Consider the following 21,492-nt stretch of genomic DNA (forward strand, 5'->3'; position numbering starts at 1 on the left):
CTGTGTCTCCTATCTCCATATGAGGACACCAGTCATGCTGGATCACACCCTTCTTTGTGACCTCATTTTACTTTATCTCTTTAATGAGTCTCTAAGTACTCTTGCTGTTAGGACTTAATACATTTATGTCTGGGGCCTGTAAGACCCCACAGGAGTTATCTAGTCCAGGGTTCTCAAACTTTCTAATGCTACGACCCTTTAATATAGTTCCTCACATTGTGGTGACCCTAATAATAAAATTGTTTTTTCATTGCTACTATATAACTGTAAATTTTGTTGCAATTATGTGTTGCAATGTGTGCAACCTGTGGGTTTGATGGTCTTAGGTGAGCCCTGTGAAAGGCTTTCTCGATCCCCAAAGGGTTTGCACCCAACAGACTGAGAACCGCTGGTCTAGGCTCAAATCTCAGTGGTACCAAGATGAAGAATAACAAGGAGCTCTGTGCTGACCTGAAAAGGAAAACTTAACAGCCACTGCATTTATGACCCCTGTATGTGCACTGAAGGAGAAGTGTACCTACTAGGCAAAGACTGGGGAACCCAGTGCACGTGTTAGATCCAGAATTGAACACAATAGACTTGTAATTATAAGAATTACCTCAGTAAAATTTCAGTTTTTACCCCGCTTCCCGTCCTTCACTAGCCATTCAGTCCTTTCCTCCTAACTGTCCTCAGGGTAACTGCCATCGGTTACACTGGCTCAGTAGCAGTGACACATAGGTTTAGGTGAATGGGCAGGTGCTGGTGAATTGGGGTTTGTCATTTAGAAAGGACATCCAGATGGCTCTAGTATGTCAAACCTTCCTACTTTGTAATTTTTTTTTCTTCTACCCCATATGGAATTGTGGGTATAGAAGGAAAAGCATTCATAAACATGAAGTCACAGGAGTGTTGTGCTAAAAATTTAAAAAGATCGTTTCCTATCCGTTCCCTTGTGCAGATCGGTTCGCTCTGGCTTCTACTCTCCTGTCCCCTAGGCAGTAGCTACCATTCCCCCTCATCCCGCTCAACACACACATACATATCTCATTCTTCCTGGCACTGCAAGTTCTTATTCTGTGAGGGCAACAGAACCAGGTCTGCATGCTCCAAGTGCCTCTCAGCCATTTCTTTCACACACCGTCCTCTTTAGCCTGGTAAAATCAAAGTTCCAGAAACTTGTGATTTAGCAGTTAGATTTACATGTTAAATTCTCAACCCACAATTCATCCACACAATAAATTCACTGCCAATTGATATAGATAATAAACCGCCCACCTAGACAAGATAAAATCGATCTAGTCCCGGAGACTTCATCCTGATCGCCCTCCTTCCCCCTCCACCCCCCATACAAAACTGTCCCGCCTCACTCTACTGCCCAATCATGTGTCGCCTTGACATCAACCTGCACATTACCCTTTCTGTTAGGGAAAATGGGGGAGTTGTTTGGCCATAAGAAGGCCACCCAACAATTGTTATGACCTCTGATGTCTGTCTTGACTGGATCTGACTGAAAGTCCCTGAGATGAGGAACCAAGCAGGCCAGTTGAGCATCCTGAAGATGAGTTTCACCAAAGCTGCACATTCTGCAGTATATAAATCTCAAAACAAAATTTTACCGTCAAGATAACTTTTTGTTTGGTTCTCTTGAATCTTGTTTTTCAGGCAGTCTCCCTCTATCAAATCTGATCCATATAACTCAGGAAGGTGTCCAGAGCCTCGTCACCCCTTTTAAAAACACAGAGGCAAAACCTTTCTCCCAAAATCCTGTGTTCTTTAGTCTGTAACCAGAAAAGCTTGTATCTTGCACTCTCTCCCAGAGGAATAATATAACAAGACTCAAAAATCACACCTATTATGAAAAATTAAAACAATTTTTAAAAAAGGAAGTAAGTTAAACAATAGTGTATGAGCCTGTTTAGGCTCTTCTAATCTCTCATATCAGGAAATTAATCCGAAATTCCCGTGGAGCCCATGTTAAGAGACTTGAGCTTCTTGTTGTGGTAAATATCAAAAATAACCACAAACCCTCACTAGCCAGCATCATCATTTAATACCTATCAATTCCAATACCAATAAGAATTAAGCAACTTACCAAACCAAGATTATAGCACAAAACACATTGTTCTGTCAAGTTCTCTACCTGGAGCATCAGATTTTTATTTATTAATAACTTCCATAAAATATGTCTGTATTCACTCTGCCTGGTCTGCAGACTTCTATTTTTAATAACCTCATTAACTTGTAAACATCACCACTCTCTACTTGGAGTCAGTGACTAATTTTCCCTATCTTAGTTCTGAGCCATGAGTAAAAGCCACGGGCAAAAGTCCCCACTTGATTCAGGCAAGTTCTGTACTCTTCTTCTAACTATAAAAACAAACAATCACAGTTCCATTAACACCTGTCATTAAGAAGCAGGCAGCTTGTCTAACTAGGATTTTTAACCCAAAATTCCCGTGGACTCCATGTACAAAAAATATGAGTGTCCTGAAAGACTTCATAGAGCATTAACTCTTTCCACTATCTTTAAAGCAATTAAACCAATCCTAAATTAAATCATTTTCCAAACAACTTTTGTTAAAGAAGCAAGCAGCTTCTAATCTCTAACTCTCTGAGCTGCCAGTCTTATCACAGCTGGGGACCTACAGCCAGCAAGCCTAGGCTGCTTCTGTGTTTCTTTGTCTAAGGTTCCCATGCTTGAGACATCACGTGACTCAATATGGCGCTGGCCCCTTCTTAGAAAATAAAACTTTCCTCTAACTCTTAGACTGATAATCTTAACTTTCTAGTGGATTCTTACCCAAGACATTGGTTTGCCATCTGTTGCAGTAAAAATTAAAAAAAGAATGTTTTCTATCAGTTCCCGCGAGCGGATCCGCTCACTCTAGCTCTTACTCTCTGAGCGGTTTCCTAGGTGGTAGTTATACTACCTGACACACACATACACACACACACACACACACGCACATGTACACGCACACGCACACACACCCTGTTCTGCGGGCCCTGCGAGTTCTCACTCCCAAAGGCAATAGAACCAAATCCACACGCTCCAACTGCCTCTCCTCCATTTCTTTCTCACACTGTCCCTCTTTTGCCTGATAAAATCAAAGTTCCGGAAACTTGTAATTTAGCAATTAGATTTACCTTTCCTACACAGGAGCTGCTCAGGATAGGATATGGGTAAAGACTTACGTTAAGTGGCAAAAGCAACAGACAAAAGCAGGGGAGGCTTTACAGGCCTTTTTTTTTTTAAACCATAGCCATTTATTCCTTGTTCCCCAAATTCTTATTTTAATATCATAATGTAAACACAGTGTGAGTTTTAAAAATCCCACCATCTTTAAAAATTATACTTAAAAAGTTCAATGTTTCTTAAAAAAAAAAAAAAAAAAACAAAAACCAACCTAATCTAGTAATTGGAACTGATAAAACAAATTGAAAGGTTACATATTTTCTCATTCCACAAGGGAAAAACGAAGGAATCGAAAGAGTCATATTGGGGCATTACTAAAATCCAGCTGCCTCGATCCGTTTTACAGCCCAGTGTTGAGCATCAGGGAATCGTGTACTGTTCGGGGCTCCAGGTTGGTTGGGCATTCCCACCTCTATGTCTGCCGTATGGAGCACATGCAGTGCAGCTCTTGTCAGGTTTAGTCTGGCTCCACTCCCTCTCTGGGCCTCACCTCATAAATGGACCATAGGTAGTCCTGGCATCTACTATATTCTGTGGCACTCTTTCCACCTCATCTTCCGCAGGGTTCCCTGAGACCCGAGGGGAGGGTTTTGATTGGAGACATCCTGACTAGGAATGAGTGTTCCAAAGTTTGTTACTCTCTGCATCTTGGCAACCTGTTGGTCTCCATATTTCCTGCCATCTACTGCAGGAGAAAGCTTCTCTGATGATGGCTGAGCATGGCATTGACCTGTGAGCATAGCTGAATCTAGTTAGGACTCATTTGACTGCTATGTCCCTTAAGCAGAACAGTTGTATGTGGTTTCCCCTTGGTCCCTGGCCTGTCTAGTCTTGGGGTCTTGACCACCCATGCAGCACTGGGTATGGTTTCCTCTCATGGAGTGAGCCTTTACTCAAGTCAGGTACTTGTTAGTTACTCCCACAAGGTGTGTTCCACTGAAAACACCAGCATATCTTGGGTGCAGGTCCTCAACGTAGATGAAAGGGTTTGTAGCTCCATCAGTGTTTGCCTTTCTTTCTTCTTCGGTAGTGAGCGGAATACCTTCTAGTACCTCAGCACTAGTCCCTATGGAGTGAAAACTCTAGGAAGGCACTAGTTTGACTTCTCCATGTCACATGACTGTTTAGTGCCATGTTCAGCATTGGGCACTTCCTGTCCGGTTATGGAGCACAGCCTTGCAGTAGGTTGGGTTGTTTGGGGTTCCCAAAGGACTCCTTTGGCCAACAACTCAGTCCTAAAAGCTTCATTTGGTGTCAAGAGTTGTCCAGTTGGGGCTCTTGTCTCCCTGGTGTTGGGGGCAATTTCATTTAGATCTCCTTAATACTTTTATATATTTTAGAGTGATTCTACTCTATTAGGTTTCTATACAACACCTCAAATGGCCCCCTGAATTTTAGCTGTCACTCTCTATTCCTTCCCTTGTCTCTGTCTTCCCTGTCCCTCCACAATTTAACCTTCCTGTTCCAGACTCTATCCCTTATCCGTCCATAAATATATATTCTTTTTCCCATTTCTATGGAAATCTGTCCCTCTTCCGTAGTCCCTAACCTGACCTATGGTTACACAGAGTGTAGAATTAATAGCTGACATCCATGTATAAGTGAATCTGTGCCCTGTTTGTGTTTCTGCCTCTGGCTTACCTAATCCAGGATGACTTTTCTAACTCTATCCATTTTATTGCAAAGTTTATGATTCCTTTTTTCTGTGTTTAACTGCTAAGCAGTAGCCGATGTGTAAATGTAAATGTACTACAGTTTCTTTATGCTTTCATCTGTTGAGAGACACCTTGGCTTTTCCTAATTCCTGGTTATTATGAATAGAGCATCAATGAACATAGTTGAGCAAGTGTCTCTGTAGTACGAAGAAGCATCCTTTGGGTTTATGCCCAAGAGAAGTGTCTTGAGGTAGATGGATTCCCAGCTTCCTGAGGAACAAACACTGATTTCCATAGTGGATATACAGGTTTGCATTCCCGCCAGCAGTGGATGAATGTTCACCTTGCCCCACATCCTAGCCAACATGAGTCGTCACTGGTGTTATTGTATCTCGTGGGAGCACATCATTTCACGAGTATATTCAGGGATCACTGGGTCTCAGACCATTCAGAATTCAGACACCATTGCATGCCTTAGTATGTTGCTACTCTTGTGGCAGACTTCAGGCACCTGTCCCACCTTCAACCTATCTTCTGTCATAACTACAACAGGTCGAGAGCGCCTGTCTTGCTTAGGGTGCCATCCCTGTTGCATCTACCCTGGCCCTCCTGGTCTGACCATGTTCTAAGTGGAAGTGACGAGAGTATTCCTTTTCCGTTTGATAGTTCAGCTTTGACCTGGACCCTTTGTGTCCCTCATCAGCATTTGTATCTGGTATCTCCTTCCTTCAACTATTAGGCCTGAGTGTTACGTGGTGTACAAAACTTAAGAGATCCTGTTGTAGACCAGAAGGCGAGAGAAGCATTTTTTTAAAGTAATTACACAAATTAGCACAGCTACAAGAAGTGTAACAAAGGAAAGGATGTGGCATTACGAAAGCATATGGCTTCTCCAGGACTACCCTTCCCCAATGTAAGTATACATATATACTCATGCACAAACACACATGCCTGTGTACACACACCCTTTCATTTGTTATAAATTCCATATCAATAGTCCAGTCACATAACCTCTATAATATGTGTTATATTTTGCACAAACATTCTTTTTTTAAAAAAAAAGATTTATTCATTTATTATATATAAGTACACTGTAGCTGTCTTCAGATACACCGGAAGAGGGCATCGGATCTCTTCACAGATGGTTGTGAGCCACCATGTGGTTGCTGGGAATTGAACTCAGGACCTCTGGAAGAGTAGTCGGGTGCTCTTAACCGCTGAGCCATCTCTCCAGTCCACAAACATTCTTTTATTCTCAGACATTTAGGTTACTTCTGGGTTTTCGGGTTATAAACAATTCTGAACAGGAGCACTGTGCTTCTTCTCACGTGATTACTTGCCCAGGGTCCCAGACATGCAGTAACTAAAACAGCAGCTTTGGGTAACATGTGACCAGATTTTCAGAACAGGAAGCACCAAAGTATAAGATTCCATACAGGTTTGCTCTGTGGGCTTTAAAGTAGTGAATATTAAGGAACAGATTGTCTTACCCAGGTGGGGCTTTCGGCAAGTACATAAGGTTTACTGTGTGCTGCTGTTAACTGTCAAAGTGGAGGACCTAAAATTGAAGAGCTCTGTGTAGTTACAAGCAAAAATACAAAAGGCTTGGTGTTCTGCTCTGACAATTCTTATATTCAGGTCTCTGACAGGGACAACTAGAGAACTCTTGTTTTGCACCCAGGCTTTGGGTAGCAGCTGGGTGCCCAGCACCTGAATACATTGACATTCAGGAGCTGTTGTCATTCTAGCACTAACCAAAGAAACCCAGCTGGTTTGGATGCCAGGTGAAGAGGCAGCAAGCAAGGTGGCATCTGCTGTGAATGTCTGCTTGAATGAGAGCCCTGACAGAATGGAATTTTTTTGGTGCCCCTGGCTTCTAACTTTGGAACTCACAAGCGTCCATTTGAACTTGTAGGGGCCCACGTAGCATTGTTCATTTCTGTTTGGATCACGTAAGCACCACATCATGAATCTTTTATGTAGCACCTGGTTTTGAGCAGCCTTAACTTATATGGCTGTTAATGTCTTCTCTGCTAAAGGTATTTTTAGGCCATCTGAAATTTACTGCTAAGTAGAGAGCCTTTTAAATGAGTCATTAATTAACTTCAGTGCTGAGAGTGCAGAGGCTCATGGGTTCTGGGGAAGCACTGCTTCACTGAGCTGCAGCCTCAGCCCCTGGGGCATTTCACTGTTAACTGTTTGATTTTGAGCATAATAAACAGAGCGTTTCTGGAAGTGTAAAAGCAAAGAGCCAAGTGATTCCTGCTTTTACTTCTTGACAGTGATTTACGTGTGTTATAAACTTGAGAGGATTTAATTTCTGCACTTGTGAGGCAGAGGCAGGCAGATATCTATGAGTATGAAGCTAACCTGATCTACCTAGGGAGTTTCAGGACAGCAAGAGCAACACAGTGAGACCCTGTCTTAAAAACAGACCAAAACCAACCAACCAACCAACCAACCCACCAACCAACCCACCAACCCACCCACCAACCCACCAACCAACCCACCAACCAACCCACCAACCAACCAACCAACCAACCAACCAACCAACCAACCAACCAACCCACCAACCCCACCCACCAACCAACCAACCCACCAACCAACCCACCAACCAACCAACCAACCAACCAACCAACCAACCAACCCACCAACCAACCAACCAACCAACCAACCCACCAACCAACCAACCAACCAACCAACCCACCAACCAACCAACCAACCAACCAACCAACCAACCAACCAACCAACCACAATTCAACCAAACAAAAAACCACAACAGCAAATCAGCTTGAGGGGGTACAAGGGTCAGCGGCATGGTGAAGGCTGCTGCAGATCTGTGGGAGGCTTTTCTCATGCACGTAGACACAGAGCTCTAGAGTGGAGACTCTGAGGGGGATGCTTGTCTAGATCTGCTTGAAGATTATAGAAGTTTGGACTGTTGCTGCCTAGAAGTTGGAAACAGATGAATACATTTCCACCCCCAAATCAGTTCTTGTCTGGAGCTGGGTTTGGTTTGCTTTTCTAATGAGAATTGTGAGATGGTTCTATTTGAATCCACTTATTCCCCATGCCAGGCAGTGTATTGGGAAAGGTAGACTTTGTAAAGGTACAGCAGAAGTTCTAATGAAGGCTGCCATGTAAGCTTGAAATGGAGCCGAGCCCCAAAGAGGATTAGGGTGCTAAAGGATCTGGGAGCCAAGAAATCAGTTGGAGGTGAGGTGGGGTGTGTGTGGCAAATTTTAAACATAGTTGGGTAGAGTAGAATGTTTAAAACAAGCTGGAAATCAAATGCTAGACTGACCATATGTGAACTTGGACAAAGGAGACTGGACTCTCAAAGCATTCTGGAGCCTTGGCATTATTTGAGTGGTATTGATTCTAAGACAAGGGCCCATATATCCTTAACCTTAAGAGTAACCACTAGTGAATACAATCTGTAAGTGTTTAAAGCCTGAAAACAGAAGCATAGCTTCTAAATAGCAAAGGAAGATAAATCCAACATACAATATCTATGTAGATTATTACACACAAGGCTTTTTTGTTTGGTATTGGTTTTTAGGCAGGATCTTGTGGCCTAGACTATTAACAAACTCATCGTCCCTCTGCCTCATCCTTCTAAAGGCTAGGAAGACAGATGTATGGCACCACGAATGACTGGTGGCTTTACAATAGTTAGGATACATGCAGACAGCAGAACATAGGCGATGCTACCAGACAGTTTCCGTGTAGCAGTGATTTGCTCCACTAGCTCTGCATTCTTTTCTTTTTGCTGTATTGGGTGTTGTTGTTGTTGTTGTTGTTGTTGTTGTTGTTGTTGTTGTCTGAATACTAAAGATCAAACTCAGAGCCTCACAGCACTCTACCATTAAAGCCATATTCCCCATCCTAAACTCACTTTGAATTAGTGAAAACTTGTTATGAGAAATGGAGTTTGTATTAGCATTTACAAAGAGATGGATTTTGCATCAGAAAGGAGCAGGGAACTGGGGCATAATCGAGACTTAATTCTGTTTCTGGGGCAGGGCTGCAGCACTTGTCAGCTATGTTAGAATTCTCCTTGGTGTCTGCGTCAATTCCCTTGTTTCCTTTTCACCAATCCCTGACATTCAGTGCCAGAGTCCTTCCTTTAATGTGGTTTTGCCACACCTGCTTTTGGGTAGGTAATGAAGGTCATGAGATGAATAGTCACTTGATGAACACTGCATAAAGAACGTGGTGACTGCAAATATGCAAGAAAGAAGTGTTCTACTACTCATTCTACTACTCTACTACTTACTCTACTATTCTACTACTTACTCTACTATTCTACTACTCACTCTACTACTTATTCTACTACTCATGCAGCATGTACTGGGCTGGATAGTTCTATGTCAACTTGACACAAGCTCGACTTATCTGAAAGGAGGAGGCCTCAAAGGAGAAGATGCCTCTAGAAGATCCCACTATAGGGCATTTTCTTAATTAGTGATTGATGGGACAGGGCCCAGCCCATTGTGGGTGGTGCCATCCCTGAGTTGGTGGTCCTGGGTTCTCTAAGAAAGCAGGCTGAGCAAGCCATGAGGTACAAGCCAGTAAACAGCACTCTGTCATGGTTCCTGCCTTCAGGTTCCTGCCCTGTTTGAGTTCCTGTCCTGACTTCCTTTGATCATGAACAGTGATATGGAGGGATAAGCCAAAGAACCCGTTCTCCCCAAATTGCTTTGTTGGTATTTCATCACAGCAATAGTAACCTTCAGACTTAGCCTCCTATGTGTCCAGTCTAGCCTAGGTAATCTATGAAAAGAGAGGAGATATAGATTTTACTGGGAATTAATTTTATGTCTCAGAACATAAATGTATCTCTTTCTCTCACCTGGGCCTCTGCTGCTGCTTCAGTGGAATAGAACATTTGAAGAATCTGGAATGTCTTAGCTGGAAAGGACCTTTCCTATCATCCAGTTCAGCCCCTTCCTGAAGAAAGTTTCATCGAGGGTTTATACTCATAGAGGTATCTGGCTACATCATTCCAAATGTTTCTCAGATGAAGCCTCTGACTAAGATGTTCTTGGTATATGGTAGGAAGAAGGAATGGTCCTATTGGGATACTCTTCCTGTAATTAAGAACCTCATTTTGAGGGCAGCATTGAAAGTGGTGATGAGAACTCAGTCCTCCAGCTGAGGGAGCTGAAAGAAAGTGCTTTCTGTGTCATGGTTCTGAGTATCCTGAAGCCAAGAGTCCAGGCAGATCAAGGATCTAGGTGGTCTAGTAGCTCCTGGCTAGTGGTTCTATAGGCTCCTGAACTGAGGGTCTCAGGCGCTGTTGGCACCTTTACTAACGGTACAGCTGCTGCCACCGCTTGTGTTTCCAAGAAAAGAATTATTTGGGTCTTAAGTTCTAGATGGAAGTTGTTTTAGGTTGAGGACAATTGACCAACTTTAGACGTCCCAAGCCCCTTCAATAAGCAAGGATAATCCCGTGGGGGTTGAGCAGGTAAATTTGTCACCTCTATCCTGTCCATTTGTAAGCCAGTCATTACTACACAGTGTCAGGCCACCTGGTCACTGATCCTAACTTGTCGATTGCTTCCTCTGTCTACCTCTGTCAGCAGCTCCTGTGGCATGCTCTTGACATCATTGAACTGTTCGACAATTCTCTTGACCTCCCTCCAAGACCTTCATTTAACCTTACCATGTCTTTGCTGTCTGGCATCAAAATCTAATGTGTTCTTACTCCCTTATAAAACAATTTAGATTCCATGGTCCACCATAACCATTCCCTTGCCTTTCCCTTCCACTAAACTTGTTTGATCTTCCTGATTGATGCAGTCAGTCAGCTTTCCTCTCAGGATTCTTTGCCTTATTTTCTGCCTGACTTAGGACTTAGGTGATTGCCAGCTTTTCATCACCAAAGCAAATACCTGAGGTAATCCACTTACAAGAAAGTTTGATCTGGGCTTGCATTTCCCTGCTTCAAGGTCTATGGTGAGATAGTGTTTCATGGTAGTTAGCATGTGGCAGAACAAAGCTCAAATACTAAGGAAGGGACTGGTATCCCACAGTCCTTTTCAAGGGCATTCATGATTCAATGACTGCAAGACCTACTAGGTTTCTCCTCTTACAGTCCCGAAACTGCCTAATAGCACCATGATTAGAGCCAAGGCATTGTACATAGCCTTTGACAACATTTAAAATCTAAACCATAAACCTATGAACCTTGAGTATCAGTACTTTAGGAGCCTACTCTGCAGTTCTCTTTAGTATACTTTTAAATTTTATTTGTGTATGTTTGTTGGTATATATGCCCCATATGTGTACATATGCCCCTGAAGAACAGTAGCAATGTTTGATCCCAAAAGAACTGGAGTTACAGGCAGTTGTGAGCCGTCAGACAGTGGTGCTGGGGACCAAAACCTGGTTCTTCTGCCAGAACAGTAAGTGCTCTGAACCTTTCAGCCAGTTCTGCAGCCCCACAGTGATCCTGCAGGGTGTGAGGTGATACTTCACTTTGAGTTTCCTGAGCATTTTTTTAAATGACTGATGCTAAACATTTCAAGTCTGCTTCTTGGCCATATCCTCTTTGAAGAGGTATCCTTTTAAGTTTCTTGTTTATTTTTAATCGAAATATCTGTTGTTTTGATTAGAACTCCTGCTTGCTCTCTTGCCTTGGATCACCACATCCTATGGATTAACTGGGGTAGCCTTTAGCTTTCACTGCTGCTGCAGTAAGACACCACTGTCTCAGGGAGGCCACCATTCCAACCTCCTAACTAGTCTTTTCCTACTCACACTTAGCCTTCTTAGTCCCTTCTCTCTGCTGCTTCCCTCTCTCACCCCCTTATTGGATCACAGCTGCATGCATCTTCAGACAGTTGCTATGGCCCTTGAGGGCTCTGACTTCACTGTTGGCTTCCTCGTGGGATTCTCTACTCCTGGCTGCTTCTTTGAGTGTCACTGACTTGAGGAGCTGCCTTGCACCCTCCCATAGTCATTTGTTCTCGACCTCGTCCTTTCTTTATACTTACACTGTCAAAGGCATGTTTTGCCTACTAGTTCAGTGTTTGTTTGCCTTTACCTGAATGGAGCTCTGTGGCATGAGAGTCAGTCATGCTCCCTACCGTGTCTGCCAGGTCTATGATAGTATCTGGTAACCAGGAGCATTCAGAACCTATTTGTTGAAAGACATAGGAAACAAGTTGTAAGTAGATTGAGTCTCTTCTCCCTCACTGCAGTGTGAGTTCAGAGGCCAGAGACCGGACCTGTGTGCTGCTCACCTCCATGTTCCCAGTGCCCTGCCTAGTATCTGAGAGTGAGTCAAAGCAGTGTGGAAGGAGGCCTTGCAGAGGAAGCAAGGGGTTCTTAGGTCAGGGCTGTTTGGATAATTTTCTTCCTTTTCTCAGTTTCTGTCTTTCTATACATGAATGACTGATTCAACAGAATGAAAACAATACAATTAGACCACATATGTGAACCACTCCAAATCATAGATTTGTAACTGCTTTAAGTACATGACTGTGGATCCTCACTTAGGCTTTTGATGATTTTATTGTAAACTTAGACACTAAATGCATTTCTGTCTCTATGAAATTTGGTATTTTTCTAGAATTTACCTCCCAACACACACCAACTAAAAATGGTGACCATTTAACAATGCCCATTGATGAAGACCTAGTTTTATTTTTGTAGAAGATATTTTGTAACTTGGATTTAAATACTGACTACTTAGCCTGTAGTCCTGTGTCTTTGTGCCTGGACTTCATTTTAGTTTGAATCCTTATGTTAACCTATGTATCTGATACACAGATTCTCATCTTTGAAGATGACTAAGGAAGTCCTCATGCTAAAAGTGATTACTCCATCTTCCTGGGTGCCTTCAAGGATCTTCTTAACAGCTTTCCTTTTGTTAGACAGATTATCAGGCTGCCTCTGTCACATTGAAATGCTCAGCACTGACACCTCCCTTTCTCTGGAGGTTTTGTAATGCGAAGAGCTGAGGTTTTTGTTATGGAGAGAGAGCCCTACTGCTATGAACATATTGATTGGTTCTCATCAGGGGACAGACTAGGGGTTGTCTGAAGGATTAGGGGGATTGTGCTCCTGGAGTTGAAAAAGGTCTGGATCTCTATTTGGCTATCTTGATCTTAAATTCAAGTCGTCATAAAATGCTGGAGCTTGAAATCAGCCGCAAAGCCTTCCTAGTCCACGGCTGTTATTTCTGAATGGAGATGTGGCCACTCCATTCAGAGCAAGGAAAGAAAAAGGCTCTTGAAGGCTATGTGGTTGAGAAACAAAGTCAGGTAGACCTGACTGCATCTGGACTCAGGTTAGCTATGGAAGTACTATTAAAACTGGTGATGCTTACTGCGGGTCTTCATTGTATGCTTCTTATGTATAGGATTCCATTCTGTATTGTATTGTATTATATTATATGTCTATACTATAAAGAGAAGGCCAGACGAACCTGGTAGCTATCAGATTGCTTTCATTAACTTCCGGTTGCACATGGAATGCAGGAAAAATCGCACCATTCTGATAGTGTGAATTAAGTTAAATTTAAAAATATTTATCCTTAAACAGTGCATAACAATGAAATATCATGGACAACATAATTTTTAACTTCTAAAAGATGAACTTTTGTTGTACCTCATAACAAGAGTTAATAATACACTGCGGTCACTTAAGACTTGAGACTGCTGTCCTGCTGTGTACATTGCTCAACATAAAAATGGCTTTAACCTGGAGACATGATTCTCAACCTGTGCATTGTGACCCCTTTGGGGGTCAAACAACCCCTTCACAGGGTTGCTTAAGACCATCTAAAAACATTTACAATATGATTCATAACAGCCACAAAATTATAGTTACGTATCAACAAAAATAACTTTATGATTAGGGTTCACCACAACATGAACTGTATTTAAGGGTCAAAGTATTAGGAAGATTGAGGACCACAACTTTAAGAGAACCATGCAGTGGGTGCATGTCCTTAATCCCTTGGAAGTAAGCATTTGGGAGACAAAGGCAGGTGGATCTCTGAGTTTCCTGGCCAGCCTGAGAATTACAGGACAGCCAGGGATACCCAGAGAAACATTGTCTTGAAAACAAAACAAACAAAAAAAAACCTAAAACAACAACCAAAACCGGAGAGCAATATAACAGTCAGCATTACCTGCCTTGGATTTCCCATGCCATCAACTAAGCCAGCGCATAGGTGTAATCTTTAGTTATATACTTTTCCATGCCCCTGACCCAGAATAATGCATATGTGTTATGATAATCATTTGCTACAAATAGCAAAGAGGAGGCTGAAAGCAGTCTTATAAAATGAATATCCAATGTAAATATTGAACACAACATACAGATAATGCTTAGATCACCAGTGGTGTTTGTAATACTGTGTTATCTGGGTCATTTGGTTCAATGACCTAATCCTTTGTAAATCACTATTTCTGAAAAGGGTATTTCTGAAAAAAAGATTTCTGATACGTATCCCTCATTCCTTCCCCCATGTAATGCTTTCTGTACTGTTCAATAAAGACAAAACGTTTTCAGAGGTACACACACACACACACACACACACACACACACACACACAGGTGGGGGAGAGGGAGGGAGGGAAGGAGGGAGGGAGGGAGGAGGAGGGAGGGAGGGAGAGAGAGACAGAGAGAGAGAGAGAGAGAGAGAGAGAGAGAGAGAGAGAGAGAGAGAACACGAAGACAGAGGAGGACAAACACAGAAACAGATTCATAAGATGGCCTTCAGACAGGCATCAATTCACACTCATACAACAGCCAAATAGGATGGAGGACATGGAGAGTGAAGTAGAGAATTCAGATCTGGTCTCTTGGTTAAATGACACCAAGGGAAAGGGCTTTGATTGCCTGCCTTAATGTGACACCAGTGTACTATTGGTGACTGAGTTATTCATTCATGCATTAAATCTACATAGTAGACTTAATACTCATTACTCATATAACACAGAGTTTTCAGCATTAAGTCTTCCTCCTTGCTGACACTGTTTTCTAACCACTGGGTTCCCACCTCTGAGGACAGCCAGTGCCTCTCAGCTCTTAGTGGTCTTTTTAGGGCTATTTTATGCCTTGTATTTAAGTGTGTTTCAGCTCCCCCACCCCCGGCTCCATCTTGTTGAAATGCAACTCCAAATCTGAGATAAGAAAATGGATATGAACACAATCTGTAGAATAAAGATATCAGAGTTCCAACGCCACAACATGGGAAACTCTAGCAGAGAGTGGGTGTGAGTTCACTTGAGTTCGCTTGGAAGTTTCCAGACAACTCAGGCTGCCACTGTAGTACACCATCTTTCTCAGGGGCCCACTTTTAATCAGAGACTTGGCAAACCACAGAAAACTCCTCACAAATCCAACCTGGATCATAAAACTCTTGATTGTCTTAATAAGTGCCAGTACGGAAAATGGCAAATTTAGTTTTAAAAATAATTGGATAAATGAGTTTATAAATTTCCCTCATCTTAGAATCTGGGATGTCTGGGCTAGGCAAATCCTTCCAGAGTCTCTGGCCTAACTCTGGGAGTAACTGTGGCCGGTCTAGCCCTTACATCCAGCAAGGGAACTGCTGAATATCCTCCCCAAACTGTATTTCTGTGGAATCCCATGCTCGGTCATGAGTGCCACATCTTAATGGGAGCATAGGGAGAAAGGGCAGTTAGCATAGTCACTAACTGAACTTCTTAGGAGAAGAAATGTCAGACACATACACCTGGTGCTTGTCATCATATCTGCACAGCAATTAAACATTCTAAGAACACGAAACCAGAGCCAGTGAATAGAAGCTATGACAGTCAGCTTAGTGTGGAGACCTTTCTAACAACCGCTACGAGAGCCATGAACTCAGGGACCAGCATGCCAATGGTGCCAGTGTGTTAACAGTGGGCAAGCACTGAGATGTAACATTGAAGGGCAGGCTGTGGGAGAAGCTTTCCCCGGAAAGAGATGGGGTGAACTCCCTTCCAGCATCACCCACCCAGCTTCTGTCCTCGATTTAACATTCCAAAGGAGCTTTGCCTTTAGTGTGGCCTCTTCTTGTTAAGCTTCACCGTGTCTATTGGCTGTGTTCCTAGACCCATTACTTTGTCCACATTAGAAATAATTAGGGACCTAATGATTATTGTCTATATTTTCTATTGCTTCTATAATATCACAATCTAAAGAGTTATAAAACTACATAGGAATACTGTATTCAGCCTAAGTTACACTAGCTTGAACTCAGGGTTTCAGCAGGGACATGATCCCTTCTGGAGGCCTTAGGAGAGAATGTTTCCCTGCCCCATGCAGCTTTTGGACACTGCTCACATTACTAGGCTTGCAGGCCTCCATCCTTAAAACCTGAAGTAGCCTGTTGGGTCCACACCACCTCCCTCTAACCTCTTCACTCCTACCATTTTCAGTTTTTAGGACCCTTATTATTTATTGCTTTCGGGTCTACCTCGGACATCCAGAATAGTTTCCCTATGTTAAAGTCAATTCCATTTGCCCTGGTCCTAAAATACTCTCAACTGGGAGATTTGGGTATGATATCATTGGGTGGCCATTACTCTGCCTACTCAGTTATGCAACAAAATGTGCTATTTTCTCTATAGAATTGTGTAACTTAAATGTTTAATCTATTTTTAATGATGGTTTTTAAATGTTTTACTTTTAGCCCACTACTCACCAGAGAGAGTGGGAAAGAAAGGATACTGGGGAAGTGGACCGTTTAGAAAGGGTCATTTGAGCAACTCCTCTGTGTTGTCTAAATATCAACAGTTCAGTTCACAGGTTAGCAGCAATAGCTTGATCCGCTCACAAACACTTCACAGATACACCAACTGTCCAATTCGATAGAGTTGAGATAATAAACACAAATCAACATCTGTGGCACTACCTAGCAGAGTCAGCCAGGCCACAGCCTCAGCACAAGTCAGCAAGAGAGACCAGGAGAAAAGCCAAGAGAAGTTCTCGACTGTGCCTCTCTCAGCAAGTAAGGATCAGCAAAGACTTGAGACCCATAAGCATTTGTTATGCAGCCAGCTCTATAAGCAAGCCTAGCTCAGCCCGTCACTGTCTGTTAAGTCCTATTTATACTCTCTCCAAACATCACGTGTCCTCCATGGGTTTTGCCTCAGCACATACATCTATTTCAACTGACATCACTCTGCCAATCAGCCCAAGTCCACAGTAAGGGACAAAAAACTACAACATGGAGTTCTGATAAATGCAGCTCAGCTATACAGTGTAAGGAGGACCAATGCAGGCATCATTAGTGAAAAATCCTTCATCATGTGTCCCTTCATGTGCTTGCTATAGTAGAATATCCTCTCTCCTGTGTTTGCTTCAGCTAAATGTTCCTTCAAAAGTCTGCCTTAGTCTTTCACCTGCATCCACTTCAGCTAAATGTTCCTTCACGTGTTTGCCCCAGCAAAACACCATCTAACTGACTTTCCAAAGAACCCTTAGATTCCCACTTAAGAGATGCACTGCGGGCATCAACTGCATTTTGACTGGGCCATTGGTCATGATCATTTGTGAGGCTGGGCTGTCCTAGTCCAGTCTCCCTGTGGTCCTGTGTTGACATGTTTTTTTAAACTCCGGACTTCTGTTGTTTCTGGTGTGTGTGTGTGTGTGTGTGTGTGTGTGTGTGTGTGTGTGTGTGTGTGTGTGTACTGTTCAGAACCTTCCTTAATATCTGGGTCAATATAGACCTTACTTGGACCTGCCTAGGACAGCCCTTGAGGTAGCTTATGCTACCAGGAAGAGGGTAGCTCAAATGGACTTTGCTGTATGGTTTTATCTTGATTCAGCCTGGACCAAGTGGAATGAACTTCTCCATTACCATCCATGTTCACTGAAAAAATTGTAAATACTTCTGTGTGGAAATTAAACCCAGGCTTACACACAGATCCTAAGGGCAAAGCTGGACGTGTACATTGCTGATGTTTGCTGCTAGACCACACTTCCCAGCCTGTTCTGGAGTGGAGGCAGGTGCAGACCTACAACTCAACACTGACCTTGGTAGAGAATAAACACTAAACTGTGGCCATGGAAAAGTAAGGGCAGAATTGAGAGAGGACAGAAGCAGCTGTTGTCAGAGCCATTTAAACTCCAACTTCATGTTTAATTCTCCTTTAGGCAAAATCGAGAGCATGTTGCCATGTGGGATTCTCACTGACCACTCCTGTTGCTTGTTTTTTAACTTTCCTATTCCTTATACCAAATCATATTTTAGTCAGAGCAATAGCACTTGGTGGTCTCAGTTCCTCTCACACATGTTACCTGTCAGAGAAGAGCAAAGACAGGAAAGTGTCCCTAGAAAGGACATGACTGTGTACATATCACTACCACAGCCTCTTGGGATACTCCTGTCCAGTTCCATCTCTGTCATCCCCTCAGGTGTGGTCTCACCTGATTCGGGTGCGGAGGCTGGGTTTCAGTCCTGACCCTCTTTATGTCCCTCCCCTTGCAATCATGAAGAACTTGAGTTGGATTGACACAGCTGTCATCTTGATTCAGTCTCAACTTTCACTTCTCTATGAGGTGTCTGACTTCCATCTGGTCATGGTTGGCAGCTGTTAGGATTGATTGCACAGTGTCATTGTCAACTTGTGTCTCCACTGTAACTCCAGAAGCTCTTGGAGAAATATGTGAGTGACCAAGCATCATTTACATTTAGCACTTTCTCTGGCTGGTCAGTCAAAGTCACTTTTATTCTTTGAAAATGCAGTTTACTTTGAAACTTCTGCTTTCTAATCACACCAAACAACACTGAAGCCAAGTAGCCTTTTCTGGGCTTCTTTTGACAGACAAGTATGGGGCACTTAGGTCTACCTGTGTAGACACTTTGCCATTGCCCCCTGCACCCTTACTGATAGCCACAGCCACTCTCCCTCAGGCCCTGTCACCCTCTGTCAGACTGGAGAGCAAAACATAACAGAAAGAATTGGACAGACCAGAGATTGCTGAGGGATGTCTGTGACAGACAAAGGGAAGGGGGCATGGTGGCATACACCTATAATATGCCCCTTGAAGACAGTGTGTCAGGGCCAATCTGCACTACCTGGACTCTAGCTCAAAGAACCAAAATAGAGGGAGCAAGAGGAGCCTTTAGAAGACTTCTGGACACCTGTGAGAGCATAGGAACAGGGAGGTTTGGGCAGGAAGAATCCTGACATGATGTGCTGAGAAAATTTTAGCTAGCTCAATAGAATAAAGGTTGGTGACCAGTAGAGAAAGCCTTCTGGTCCAAGACCGAAGTGACCTGTGTAGTATCTTTATCTGTGGCTTCCCCAGGGTCTCCAGCAAATCCCCACTGAGGGGGAGGTGTGAGGGGGAGGGTTCGCCATAGTAAGTGCATGTGTGTCCTCCCTGTGGCCCTGAAAGCTGCTCATCCAAGGAATTTCCAGCAGACTAGAATGTCCTGGGCAGGGATGCTGTGCAGGCGGTTGTGACTCTGACGTTTAGTCCAGTACATTTTCCAGGGCCTTCACAGAATGTGCCTTTGTTAACAGCAGGAATATAGAGGGCCTTAAGGCATATACTGGACCATGAGGGACTCAGTCTCTGTAGAGAGACCTCTAAGTAGGCAGTTAAAACTAGATGTGGTAGTGCATGCCTTTAATTCTAGCCTTCAGAAGACTGAAGCGGGTGGATCTTTCTAAGTTTGAGGCCAGACTGGTGTATGTAGTGACTCCTAGGACCACACCATGAGACTCTGTCTCAAAAACAAACAAGAAAACAAAAACAGAAAATCTGCTTTGCAGCGAGAGCAATACGGTTAAGACATGGATGAGCATGGGGCCCAGGTGTTTACTGAGGACATTTGGTGACTGTATTAGCTACTATTCTCACCACTTTGTCAAAAGCAACCCAAGAGAAGAAGCGTTTATTTAAATTCACAGCCTTAGGATTCTCCATTGTGTTGGGAAAAATATGGTGTTGGGTCAGCTCCATCTATAGGACTGGAAGCAGGTAGCCCTGGCCAGTTCACATGACCCAGATCATATGACAGAAACAGAGGTCAGAACCAGAGGTTCTGCTCCTTGTACCCTACCTCTGTCACCTAAACCCCATATCCGAAAGGTAACACAACCTCTCCAAACAGTGCCACCAGCTGGAACATGGAAGGCTGTGGGGACATTTCATTCAAACCACAAACAGCATTCTTCCTGTGTGTGCTCACTGTAGCACAGACATATCCTTAGCTCTTATCTCCCATTATCTGAAAACAAGCTTTTAAATTAACCAAAATGTACCGGCATTGAGACCTAAGGCAAAGAGGAGACTGCTTAAAGAACTTTCTTTGTTCCCCCTCACCACTGACCATTCTAGCCTAAAGGTTCCTGGTGGGGGCCTACACTGGCCCATGTGGGCATCCAGTGGCACCAACAGAGACTGACTGCTCCCTAATGAATCTTACTTTCTTGATCTTGGGGTCTCTGCTTTCTTCTCTAGGGAATCAAGAAAGGGAAGTGCCACTTTTCTCATAGACAACTCCAGATATTAGCCTTTGGAGTCCTCTGAGGGGGATAGGACAGCTCTTCTGAGTATCATATCTGCATTAGTAGCATAATAATTCCAAGCCCAGAAGTTACATCCTCTGTCTATATCCCAAGGAGTTGGCTAACTCTTAGGATGGACAGGAAGTTGTCCTTTTAGAGAGTTCCTCATGGAAACAGGTGTCAAGGAAACAGGTTTACTTAGGAGAAGCTTAGGTGACAGGCACTCAAGACCTCAGCTTCCTCAGTGGACAAAGAAGGATTAATCTGGAGGCCTCAGAAATTTCTTCTACCTTGCCATCTGATGTCCTCCCTGGGTCTGACACTTCAGGCTACACAGCCAGGCATGACCTTGCTCCTGCTGGAGGCTGGTGATTGGAGGTTGAGTCAGGGTGATGCTCAGGGAGTGGACCTCCTCTGCATGCCACCATTAGCTTCTTACGGTAGGAATGGCAGTTTCCTAGTGTGTCTTCTGCATGATATGAAAGTTGTGTATACCCCATCTTCTGCTGGGAGGAATCTCTGGGTAGCCTAATACTCAGCCCAGAGAATGGCCCTTCCTTTCTTTTCGCTGTCAGTAGAAGGAAGGAGCTGTCTCTAGATATTGTCTGAGGCTGGGCACTTCCAAGCTAAGAAGAAGCTCAGGGACCTTCCAGGGACTTAAGCAGCAGTTGTGTGTGGCTCATTGTGTGTGTGAGTGTGTGTGTGTGTGTGTGTGTGTGTGTGTGTGTGTGTGTGTGTATTTTGTCTGGAACAGAGCTCAGTTTGCAGCTAATTACCACCACTAAGGTAAGACTTGCCTTTCTACTCAACTGAACGGCTACTGAATTTTGAAGGTGTTTTGTTTTGTTTTGTCTTTCTTGGGAATGGACTGTGTTCAACTGTTGAAACATCCAATTTCTAGCTCCATAAATGTAGGCTCTGTTATCTCTAAATGATTCTTGCCCCAGCATCCCAATTAACAATCTCCTAAAGATACACAAGAGACCTTGTACCAGTCTCTGGGATTTACTCTGGGCAGAAATGTCCACTCTGTGTTTCTCTTCTGAAAATTTCAGCTGCTTTGGTTTTCCTGGACTCTAGCCCTGTCTTCTAAAGTCAAGGATCTTATCAAGCCGAACTGTGGGTTCCCCAGACTTAGCCAAATCTCTAGGCTGTGAGAGGACGCT

The sequence above is a fragment of the Rattus rattus genome, chromosome 6 (genome assembly GCF_011064425.1).
Source record: "Rattus rattus isolate New Zealand chromosome 6, Rrattus_CSIRO_v1, whole genome shotgun sequence".
NCBI lineage: Eukaryota > Metazoa > Chordata > Mammalia > Rodentia > Muridae > Rattus > Rattus rattus.